At 38.4% G+C, this 13,233-nt stretch overlaps 1 protein-coding gene across 2 annotated transcripts in view; it reads left to right on the forward strand.

Moving 5' to 3' along the window:
- csmd3b (CUB and Sushi multiple domains 3b) overlaps window positions 1-13,233 on the forward strand; it is a 715,228-nt gene that overhangs the window by 156,643 nt on the left and 545,352 nt on the right. The window lies entirely within an intron of this gene.

A 13,233-nucleotide genomic window follows, 5' to 3' on the forward strand; every position in this document is an offset into this window, starting at 1 on the left:
CTACATGTAGTCTCTGGGATGCAGAGAGTGGAAGGGCGATTTTCCGTGCCACGATGCCACTGAAAGTCTTTCACACTTTCTCAAGAATGCTACGATTTGATAACCATGAGTCAAGATCTGCAAGATGTGTGAGAGACAAACTGGCGGCCATAAGAGAGGTCTGGGAGAAGTGGGTGGAGCGTCTGCCATGCCTCTACAACCCTGGGCCTGAACTAACAGTGGATGAGCAACTGGTTCCATTCAGAGGTACATTTTTATTTTCATATCTGTAATGTAAGTGATTTTCACTGTTAATTTTATTATGTATTGCTGTAATATCATTGATTTATGTGATTGTTTTCTGTGACACTGATACTAATTACTGATAGTAATCTCTTTTGTCAAAACGTCGCTGTCCTTTCTGGCAGTATATGCCCAGCAAGCCAGCAAAGTATGGCATCAAGATATGGGTGGCCTGTGATGCACAATCCAGCTACGCTTGGAAGATGCAAGTCTACACAGGGAATCCGACCAGTGGTGGCCCGGAGAAGAACTAGGTGATGCGGATTGTGCTTGATGTGACAAATGGACTGAGGGGGCACAATGTCACGTGTGACAATTTCTTCACCTCTTATGAACTCAGCCAGCAGCTCCTAAAGAAGATCACCATGGTTGGCACAGTTAGAAAGAACAAGCCTGAGCTCCCCCTGCACTCCTCGCAACAAGGGGGAGAGAGGCCTTCTCATCAAAGTTTGCCTTCACCCCCACCACCACTCTAGTTTCTTACCTTCCAAAGAGGAACAAGAATATGGTCCTCCTGAGCACACTGCACAAAACGGCTGAGATCAGTGATCGTGAGGACAGGAAGCCAGCTATCATCCTGGACTACAACCACAACAAAGGAGGCGTGGACAACCTGGACAAGGTGATTGGAACTTACAGCTGCAGGAGGATGACTGCCCGCTGGCCCCTGGTCATCTTCCATAACATCATTGATGTGTCCTCATACAATGCCTTCATGATATGGAACAAGATCAACCCTACCTGGATGCCTGATAAGCGGAACAAGAGGAGGGTGTTCCTGGAGCAGCTGGGAAAGGCACTCGTAACCCCACACATTCAAAGAAGGGAGCACCTCCCCCACACAGCAGCCTCTGCAGCACTTGTGAAAGCTGTTCAGGGGGCTGAATCTTGTCCTGATCCACCTGAGGCTGCAACTGGGGCAGGCAAGAGGAGGAAATGCCAATTCTGCCCCTCAAAGAAAGACTGTAAAACAAATACTATGTGCTACACATGTGAGAAATACATCTGCAAAGTCCATGCGCACACACTTGCATACTGTCCTACATGTGCTAATTAGAGTTGATTGATTTATGTTCTTCACGTTTTTGTTTTGTATCTATTATCTTATTTTATTCTTATTTATTGTTGTTGTTTATACACCTTGTGGGTGGGGGCAATGGTTCGAAAAATGGGAGAAGACTAGTATTTTGTAGTTGAATTCCTCATTGTACAGTACATAAGAATATATCACTATGTTGCCAAAAAAGTTCAAGACTGTTATTGTTTCCCTTCAATAAAATGCATTCAAAACTACTTTCTGCACATTTCTGCTACTTTCTTAGGCTATACAAGTGCTATCTCTTGCTAAACAATTAATGTTTACACCTATGCAGTACATTTAGCAATAATAATAATAATAATAATAATAAACCTCTACTTTAGTAAAGAAAACAATTATGACAGGTGTGTTGTAATAAAAACGAGTGGTGTCCACTGATTAAATGGAGACTTTCTGCACTGTGAAGAGGTAAAACCCACATATTCACAAAGTTTGTGATGAATGACAGGTTGTTTCTTCATGCAAACTAGATTTGGGGTTTAAAATTCAATCAAGCTGCTTTATTTTAGGGGTTTGGTGAAGGTGGGTCATTTTTTACCCTTAGGACAAGGGGAGTATACAGAATGTTAAGACTACACAAGGGTTAATTGCCCAATAAGGCACTTTTTGGGCGTTGCCGATAATCTCAAAATGCCAAATATTAATTTGCCAATAAATTGGCCTTGCCAATATTGGCCTGACCAATAGAAATATTCATATACAGCTGATTTCTCAGTATATGCACTCAGTGTGTGTATATACGGTATGTAGTATATGTTCTTAGAATCTCTCTTCTCTATCAGTAATTGTCTTGTATCTTACCACTGTGCTCCGTTTCACCTTCACTTTGAAATACTATATCCTGTATTTTATTCTCTTTTTATCTCTCTCCTCTCTTTCTCACATCCTCCTCCTTCTGTTCTCAGAAAGCATTCATACATGTGGCTGCTGGGCTGTGAGCGGTTCATGTAGTAATGGTGGGTGACATTATGTGTGTCAGAGTGTGAAAGAGACCCCCTGAGTGAAGCCAGGTGTAATTGCAGAAGCTTAGCCCGTGGAGTTAGCGATGTAATTAGTCATCAGCATGTAGCGGGGTTGGGACAGAGGAAGCAAGAGCAGCCACCAGCAATTATTCATCCCCGTCCTGTCACTCAAAGCTACCCATCGCCATAAATCATTTGCCATTTGTTTTGGTGTCTGATCGAGGTGTCCGCCGAGAGTTGCGGAGGATCACTGTACTGGATGGAATGTGAAAATCAGAGGTGATTAGCTTTAATTTAACCTTGTGTCTTTATATATATATATATATATATATATATATATATATATATATATGCATGAGATGCTCTTTCCTGTTACGCAAATACAAGAAGTGTGTGCTGGTTATAAAAGCTTGCATTCTAGCCTGCCTGCTCATCACTTCATGTCCACTGGTTGTAAAAATGGTGATTTAAAGTAACACTGAAGATCTTTCTCTTTATTTCAAAGGGAAGCTGTCTGTGGTGGAGCAGACAGATGGTAGTTTAGGGCGTTTTTAGACCTGTAAACTGTTTGCTTTGTTCCGAAACGGGGACTAAATTGTTACAATGTTGCATTTTCTTTCGCTTTCACAAGGCAACATTTCAAAACGGACCAAAACTATGTCAATAAAAGTCACATGTGAGCAAGCTGTCCCCTTACTGGTCACTATTCGCTGTTCCAGGATTAAGCTCATCCATTGATATACCGGTTAAAATTATATGCCAGTAAAAAAATTTGTCAACCATTACAATTTGACAGAATTTTCGAGCATCGCCAGTTAGAGGTTGTGCTCCAAATACAAATGATCTGTCACTCGGATGGATATGAGTTGTACAGTTTTCGTCATGTTTTTTTTTTTATCCATAATTAGTTGCTTTTGCATTATTTCTCCATTGAAACATGCCTGTTCGCACGTACACACATGCACACACACACAAACAGCAGAGTAAAGCTGCGTGAAAATGTTTTTTATTTGTCAAAATGTTGCTAACGCCGTCCTACTCGTGTTCTGCCGCTATCCAAAGGAGAGAAACGACTGTACAAAAATTACCTCAGGAATTATAAAACAGCTCCTATTTTAAACATGTGATTATATCTAATGTAGTCACCAAAAGGCTCTATCCACATTTTGATGATGAATTACAGAGAAGTGCTGATCTACAGATGTCTTCTCCAAAGATCCCTCAGTTATGTTCATGGTTTTTATAGGGATATTGTTTTGTTCATTGTTCTGTTGGGTCGGTTTGCATTCTCACCACAAGCGAACCACTCCAGAGTTCATTTGCAATCGGTCCGAGACCACCTCGTTCAGGCGGTCTCGGACCGATTGTTTTGGTGTGGATCTGAGTGTGATTGCTGTGTTCATATATGCCTAAATAAACCGAACTAAGGGAGGAAATGCGGCAGCTTCTGAAAACAAATGCTCCAAACAAGCCAGGCTCCAAACTCAGCTCTGTAGGTTTATACAATGCAAGTGAATGGTGACCAGAAATCAGAAGTTCCAAAAAGCACAAAAAGACAGCATTAAAGTAATTAATACGACTCCAGTGGTTTAATGCATATCTTCAGAAGTGATATGATAGGTGTGGGTGAGAAACAGATCAATATATAAGTCCTTTTTTTTTTTTACTGTAAATCTACATTTTGCAACTATAGCCTTCACCATAGCCAAGTTCAACATATAAGAGGCTGTAGAACCCACAAACTAACCTCTCCCCTTTACTCGGTCTCTGTCATTACACATCAAGGAATCCATGGTGAAATTCATTCAACCTTAGGTTACTAGTATCGATTTTAGGTGCAGGAGACAGGCTGCCACTCCATTATATCCCAAAGCCCTGGAGGAGGAGAGTGACATGTCATGTGTTGTGGCTTCTTGAAAGGTGTTTCATATACCAAGTGTTGTTGTTTTTTTTATTTTTTATTTTTTATGAAGAGGCAGAGAAAGGGAGCAATACAGTGTGAGACTACATTTTATCTGTATTTAGTTGATGTAAAGGAGCAGCTATCTGGTCTGTTGCTGTGCAGTGTTTTCTGCCAAGAAGGAAGCCACAGGTCTCTCTTTCTCTCTCTCTCTCTCTCTCTCTCTCTCTCTCACTTGTCTAGATTGAGTTACTGACATCTTGTGGTAAATGTGCAAATTGCAGCATAGGTTCAGATGTTGCATTTCCATTTACAAAAAAAAATAAAATAAATAAAGCTTTGAGGGGAACATTCTGTCATTTACTCACCCTCATAGTTTCATTGTTTATAAGTGTGTCTTTGATTTAAAACAAAAATTATAAAATGCTATCATGCCCTTTTTCACTTTAAATTATACCATGTACTTTCCTCTCTCGCTTTTACTCTGTTCTTCAGTTTGCAGCATTGGTGAGAGTTCCATTTCACAAGATAATAACAGTATTAGCCCAACAGCGAGGAAAGACTTCATGCAGACCATGATGAAGTTCATTGCATGAACATCTGTTGTTGAATTAGGTAGCCGAATCCCCTGCAATCCACACCTGCTTAAGTCCCTGCTAAGAAGTACACTGTAATTATTATTATTTATTTATTTTCAGATAACCTAAAAATATGCTTAATGTGGTAATATTAAAATGTACCTGGTATTCAAAAACATTATTTAACTGGTATACAAAAAACATGAATTAGACTGAATCACCCCAACTTAATTAGGCTTAGGTTACAACAGCTAAAGCACTTTACATATATAGTATATAGTTAAATAGTATATCGTTTAAAGGGTCAGATTAGATAGAAATATCACCTTGAATGTGACGTGTATAATTTCTGAACCACTGTCATCACCAAATTAAATTGCAAATATTATGACAGTTTTAAGAGGGGTTTCCCGAACATTCACCCTGTCTTCCATTGGTTGTACAAACGTATAGTTCCATTTCAAACTACCTGCATTGGTTTAGCCAATGTTGCGATGTCAGGCTGGTCAGGATACTTAAAGCTGATGTAACTTTTTCAGTGTCAAAGTACTTCCTTCTATCACAGCTTAATCAGCAGAGAAAACTATAAGTAAGTCATTCAGAGGTTAATTTTCTTGAAAACTGTAAACGCTTTGTCTCTGTGTAACTATGACATTTCTGTGTTTGTTTTGAGTGACCCGCTAAGACCCACCCCAACAATGTTGCTCAACCAATGGCATGAGTTGGGTGTGGGACTTTAATGATGGTTCGATCAACAGCAGACTAGGAACGTATTCGGCAGTGGCGGCTGGTCCATAGGGGGCGCTGGGGCACCGCCCCACCTGGTGGAAAGTGATTTTTTTTAAATAAACATTTTTAAAGTATTTTTTTTATTTTTATTTATTTTAAGTAAATGTGTGTTTAAAATGCATAATAACGTGTAATATATAAAATATAAATCATTATGTGGGGGAAAATTAGCTTCCTTTTCATCCCTTCTCTCATCAAGAGTCCCGACCACCACCGACTGCGTATGCTTGGGGCGCTTTTTCCAGCTCCCCTCGGTGGAGCAGTGCCAACCAATGCTGACACAAGATATTCACATGTGCTAAATAAATTTAGCCAATCAGCGGCCTCGATATTATGGCCTGAGGGGCGCTGAGAGAAGCGCCCCAAGCATGCGCAGACGTTCCCTCTCACCATCGTCTCATTGGATGACTGACAGTTTCTGCCACAGGAGCAGGATCTCAGCTGCCCAGTCTGCCCCCAAATTCAATAAGATCTCTTCAGCAAAATCCATTTGAGAGGAGAACTTTGGTGGAGAAACTACGGGTAAAAGAGCTTGGCCCAGATCAGCCTGATATCAACATCAAACAACAGGCTAGAGAAAAGAGCAAAACGTACACACAATGCTTCTCCCGTACTTGGTACAGCAGAAAGGCTTGGCTAGCAGGATGTAGTCATGCAAATGCCTTATTTTGCTTCCCATGTCTACTTTTTAAAACGATGGGGACAGATGGAGCATGGACTGTTTTAGGATTAAGGGACCTAAAACATTTATCAGAGAGGACGGAGAAACATGAGTCTACAAGAGCACATATGGACAATAGTGTCAAGCTAGCAATCCTTGGCAGAGTCAACATAGCTACGCAACTGGACGAAGGCCACAGAATCGGGGTAAGAAAGCACAATGAAGAGGTGGATAAGAATAGGCACATTTAATCAAAGATAATTGACTGTGTGAAATTCTGAATCCTCTGGCTATGCTCTCCATGGAGAAAAAAAAACATATCAAAAGCATTCCTGACTTCAATAATAGGGTCACTGAGAAGTTTGCCACTCAGAAGGACAGAAGGGCAAAATTCCTGTACAAATAAGATGTCTGTCTCTCTCTCTCACACACACACACACACACACACACACACTCACACATTTCTAAAATTGTAATTTGTTTAATATTGGCATAAAAAATAAAAGAGAATTCAGTGTAAAACACAATTTACGTCTGGACTTGTATTTAAAGACGAATCCATCTGCCTCCATAATAAAAAAACGAGTTGGCACTAGTGTCACAGAAATACATACTTCAGCTTTAGGAAATCATGGCAATGATTTGATAACACTACAGTGTCACAGAGTTTACACTTTTTTTAAATCATAGAATCAACCTATGAATAGGTTACTTATTGTGGTTATCTGTCTTTGCATACTAAGTTGTTACAGGAGAAAGTATTTTAATATTGAAAAAATACACACATTATGTAACAACTGCATGTTTTCACTGAAACATACAAGCTGTATCTTATCGGACATGCTTTGATAACTTATTTATCTAGTTACTTAGTAATTATGCTCAGACAAGGTATTAATCACAGACAAGGTTGAACTTCCTAGTCCCAATGAATGGCAATTGTAGCATAAGTAATGATGGCAGTCCAAAAGATAAAAGCTCAGGCTGAGTCTCTGTATCTTCTCATAGTCCTAAAATAACTTTGCAATGCATGTGTATTTTTAGCTGTTCCTGTGGTAGACTGTGGCATTATGGTCCCTCTCATTCAATTTGTTTGCACTCTATTTTCCAGCTTCTCATTACTAGCAGCAATTACAGCTATTAGTCATAAAAACACCAGCATCAGCCAGTTTTAAGGCAGAATTTGAAGCTCACAGTCTTAACTTTGTTGTTGTGTATTGAAGTTAGCTGTAGCGGATGCCTGTGAGTGAAGCAGCCAGCCTGGCACACTTATACCTCTCTGTGGCCCAGCATCCAGGGAAAACAAAATAAATCAAGAAGTGAGCAGCCTGGCACCAAGTCAAAGCCCAAGTGCTCAAGCCACTGGTCTATTGTGATCATTCACAATTCAACCTGTCCATTTATGCCCTTCCCTTGACTTCACTCTTTCAGTGTATTCATCTCTAACTCATTGCACTTGGCTCTGGGGGAGGTTTATAGCTGGTTTCCAATTCATATTAGGTACCTGGGATTATAAATCACTGGGAATAGTGGATATGATGGGCTGAGTAATGAAATAACCACCAAAGATATGTTATAAATGTGTAATAAATAATTAATAAGAATATCACAGAATATTTCCATTTCATATAATGCTACTGTATTATCTGTGTTATAAGGTGGATAACTCACTGGAAACAGGATATAATGGCTGAGAAATGGAATAAAAACCAATTGCATATTATAAATGTGTATTAAATCTGTAATATGTATTGAATAACCATATCACATCATATTTCCATTTCATATCAGGCTACTAAATTAAGTGGATAAATCACTGGAAACAGGATATGATGGGCTGCAAAATGTAATAACCACTGATGACTTGTTATGTGTCTATTATTAAGCAATAATAAATCGTCGAGGCTGGATTTGTTTGGTGCAGGGTTAATTTCTGGGCCATAAAAGTTTTTTTTTATTTATTTATTTTTTTTTTTTTACAAAAATAGGACATCTGAATGTTTGACAACTTGAACCATACTTAACTTTAGTCATGAATTAACTGAATTCAGAAAATATTTAGTGATATTGAATGTGTCTGTTGTTTACCAAAGATTTAAAGTTTACCTTAAAAGCATAGTTTACCCGAAAATGTCATTATTTACTTACCTTCATATTGCTCTAATCCTGTATTGTTTTTTTCTTTCTTTTGTGGAACACAAAAAAAGAGGTTAGGCAGAATGTTAGCCTTAGTCACCATCAGAGGTGGGTATTAACGTAAAAATGTTTACTTTTAAAGTAGGTTTTTAATCTCACTCAAATAAATTGAAAAAAAAAACAAAAAAAAAACAAAACAAAAACAACACTTTTACTCTGTTACAATGGGTGGCATTCTTGTTGTTACATTACTGGGTTTAATTTTAATTAATGCATAATTTATTGAGAGATTATTGAATGGGACTTTTACGATAGCGGAAGTTCAGCTGTGCGCGCTGTCACAGACTGTCACTCAAACCGAGTCCATCACTGCTGCAGCATCAAGCTCTTCAAACTAAGTGAAACATTTTCTTCACTCCGCACAGTGAAAAAAGAATAGTTTCATCTAGCAATGCATTCATCTAACACCAAGACAAGCGGATATTTCAAGATTAAAATAGCAGATCCAACTTAAGGCAGCACACTGAGATAAGTTGTGGATCTAATGATAATGCGAGCTTTTCTGTGTCATGGTGATGGTCATTTTCCGGGTGATTCTGTAAATATGGGCTCTTGTGACATCAGTTTTTAAGTGTACATTTTTAAATCAGTGCAGCGATATATCAGTGCGCTTTGTCCCTTATCCCGCATGTTATGAGCAGTATTTTTCGCATTTACCCCGTTCCCTCGCGGGTGTACTGGAAACTATCGGAGGTATTTAGGGCTGATTAACTGTATAAATCCATGTAAACATCCAAGTTAAGTGTCAAATTCATCTGCTGAACTCAAATGTAGGTTTTTAGAAGAATTTCTCAGCTCTTTTGGTCCATACAATGCAAGTGAATGGGTGCCAACATTTTAAAGCTCAAAAAGTAATCCATAAGACTCCAGTGGTTAAAGCACTATCTTTAGAAGCAATGTGATAGGTGTGGATGAGAAACAGATCACTTTCACATTCTTCTTCTTGTGTTTTTGTAATTCACATTCTTCTCTGCATATCGCCACCTGCTGGGCTGTGAGAAGAATGTTTAGCAAAAAATGACTTAAATATTGATCTGTTTCTCACCCACACCTATCATATCACTTCTGAAGATCATATGGATTACTTTTATGATTCCTTTATGTGCTTTTTGGAGCATCAAAAGTTTGGCACCCATTCACTTGCATTGTACTGACCTGCAGAGATGAAATATACTTCTATTCTTCTCATTGTGTTCTGCAGAAGAAAGGAAGTCATACACATCTGGGATGGCAAGAGGGTGAGTAAATTATGAGATAATTTTCATTTTTGGGTGAACTATCCCTTTAAAGTGATAGATCAGCCATAATTTAATATTCTGTCATCGTTTCCCAACCCTCATGTTGTTCCAAACCTGTGTGACCTTCTGTATTCTGTGGAACACAAAATATGTTAGACAGAATGTTAGGGACTGACAGTCTCAGTCACCATTCACTTTCAATATATATATATATATATATATATATATATAAAAAAAACATTCACTGAAAGTAAATGGTGACTAAGGCTAACATTTTGTATAAAATCTACTTATTGTGTTGCATGGAAGAAAGAAAGTAATATGGGTTTGGAACAACATGATGGTGATTGATGACAGAATTTCCATTAATAATAATAAAATAATAATAATAATAATAATAATAAAAACGTCCATTATGTCATTTGTGAAAGTAACGAGTTACTCACTACTTGAGTACTCTTTTAATTGGATACTTTCTTACTCTTACTCAAGTAATTATGTTAGCACTTTAACTTCTACTTGAGTAATGTTTTTTTTTTTTTTAAGTAATTGTACTTTTACTTGAGTACAGTTTTTGGCTACTCTGCCCACCTCTGGTCACTATACACTTTCATTTTATGGAAGAAAAAGAGGCTGAGGCTAACATTTTGCCTAACATCTCCTTTTGTGTTCCATGGAAGCAAGAAAGCTTTGAAACAACATGAGGGTGAGTGAATGATGACAGAATTTTTCATTTTAGGTGAACTAACCTTTTAACCCTTTCGCACATACAATCAAACCAGTGTGTTTACACTAGGCTGGGCTCATACGCATACAATGAAACCGGTGTGATCTGCATTCATGCTGCTGTTTACCAGCAAAATCGGTTGTCATAATGAACCAGCTGCTCAAATAGTCTTTTCAACATCACAATATGTCTATTTATGTATGTTACAAACTTTAAAACAATCACTAAATAAAAGTATAAAGCTGTTACCGTCTGAGCGCACTGTTTAGCTGCAATGCTGCGGCCATGTTTTCTGATGTCAAAGAATATACAATCTAGTCAGTCCCCTAGAGCCTTCTCCCTTTCCATCTGTCACTACCACTTCTGAGGCTGGGAGAGTGGAAGGGCTAGGTTTTTAGAACCTTCTATGCTCCTCCTTTTGTATGCTTCTATGATGATACAAACTCAGAATCCCATCTTGCATTGCAACGAAAATATGGTGGCGGCAAGTGCATTCGTGATTGCATCTTATCTATCATAATCAATCATTATAAACATCTAAAAACCACATTATATGTTTGATAATATATAATATCACCTTCAGTACACCTGCTGTGATATAATCTGTCCTCCAGTGGATCTGCTGTGAAGTATGAGATAGGATTTATTTTAATTACAGCGTGCATTAAAGAACTCATACTGGGAGATCTGTTAGTACAGGAGAAACTCACATGCGAAAAGGTTAAGCTTTCATTTATATCTAGTTATCTTCATGAAATAGAACAAAGAATGAATATTATGCTACATTATAACCCCTCCTTCATTAGCATCACAACAAAATACTGGTTTTATACATTCATATATATAATCATATATAATCATATAATCATATATACATTCATTTATACAAAATACATTCATGGACACCAGCAGTGGACAAAACTATTGTAGGGCTGATAATCTCTGGTCCATCATGCAACTGCTGTGTCAGAGGACCATTGCATCAGGTCCGATTCTATGAACAGATCATCTTCTCCATGCTCTCATGACCTAAATTCACCTCGGCAAGATTATCTATTCCACACCTTGATGTAATCTACTTATCCTCATCTTGCCAGCAGTTTCCCAATTAGACCCCAAGCCCCATTAAAATTTAGTCATAATAGGTATAAAAGTGAGCAAGCAACACTCTTTGAAAAGAGCAGTCTTGACGCTCGGTTATGTTAAGAGGGGCTGCTAGTGTTTACCATTTAGAAGATGCTGTTTCATCTCCCACTCAGCATTCGATGCAGTCCACGGGGAGAACAAGGACAGGCGAGACAGGCGTGAACATACCCATGGACGAGTAAAGGTGCAGTACTGAGGTCTGTCATCGTCGGGCCTCGGAGCCTGCAAATTAATGTTATCATCAAATAAGAGCTATGGTAATACACCACTCCAGGAACTCGGGTGGGGGTATAATGGGCTGTTACACTTGGAGTTTTAGGGTGAACGGATGTTAAATTACAAACAGGAACGTTGTAGGAGCGATCTTATAAACCTTATGATCTTGGCTTATAAATATTAATTATGCAACGTAACATTATTACGGTAGTCCTTGCTGAAAGGCGGGTAAGTGGGCGCTGGCCATGGTAGATTATGCTGTAAAAAGTAGGTATGTATAGTTGTTACCTTAATACCTGATTTAACCTTTAAACATTACTTTTGTTGGTGTAACCTAATGTAGTATAATACATTAATTACATTAATGTAATATGTATTATTCATATTGAATAATATTTGTAACTTTAATAAAACTAAATTAGTCAAACTTAATTTAAATATTTACTAAATGAAGCACTTTTTTATTTAATTTTTTTAAGTCAACTGACAAAACACAGCTGTACCGTTAACCGCTCATGTTTTTGTTCAGTTGGAATTGTGTCCTGGTTGGTTTTAAAGATGTTTTATTCGGCTTCCTATGGTGGCCAAGACTGTTTAAAAGACCCCATGAAATAAAACATTAGAGCTTTTCCATGTATGTTAGCTATATTTATTTGCTAGTGTACTCATAAATGTTGATATATATATATATATATATATATATATATATATATATATACATATATATATACAGTGTGTGTTGCTGTTGGTGGGCAGCCAACACATTAGCTTGAGTGAAAATTTATATTTTTAAAGTAGACAATTGCTGGAGCACTGCTGGATCTGTAGTTGGCAAAGTCTTCTGTAACACAGACTCCAGAGAACAGAGGTTAAGATCCATGTGCGGTTTAATAGTAAATGTGCAACTCATAAACAGACAGGCAGGGTAAATCACCAGTAATGGAACAGTGTAGGCAGATGAGAGACATAGTAATAAACAGGCAATGGTCAGGGCAGGCAGCAAACAATCACAGTAAGAGTCCAGGTAAACAATGGGTAAACAAGGCAGGTAGCAGAGTATCAAATGGTGGGAAACAGGCAGAAGTCGAACACAGGTAAATGCTCATTATAAACAGTAAACACACAGTATAAACAGAGGTAAATGCTCAGAAATGTTAGCAGGAGCAAAACAAGACTTCACAATGATTACTGTTTGAACAGCACTTAAATAGTCTAAGAAATAGGGAACAGGTGTGAGTGTAATCAGTCCAGGTTGGCATGCTGGGAAGTGTTGGCATACCCCCCCCCCCCCCGACGCCAGGGTCTTCCACGGGGTCGAGGGGCAGGTCTTTCCGGATGCGTCCTGTGAAATTCAGTGGTGAGTGTGGGGTCAAGAATATCATCAGCTCTGACCCAGGATTGCTCCTCTGGGCCATTCCCCTCCCAGTCAACCAAGTACT

Source organism: Myxocyprinus asiaticus, chromosome 30 (genome assembly GCF_019703515.2).
Source record: "Myxocyprinus asiaticus isolate MX2 ecotype Aquarium Trade chromosome 30, UBuf_Myxa_2, whole genome shotgun sequence".
Lineage (NCBI taxonomy): Eukaryota > Metazoa > Chordata > Actinopteri > Cypriniformes > Catostomidae > Myxocyprinus > Myxocyprinus asiaticus.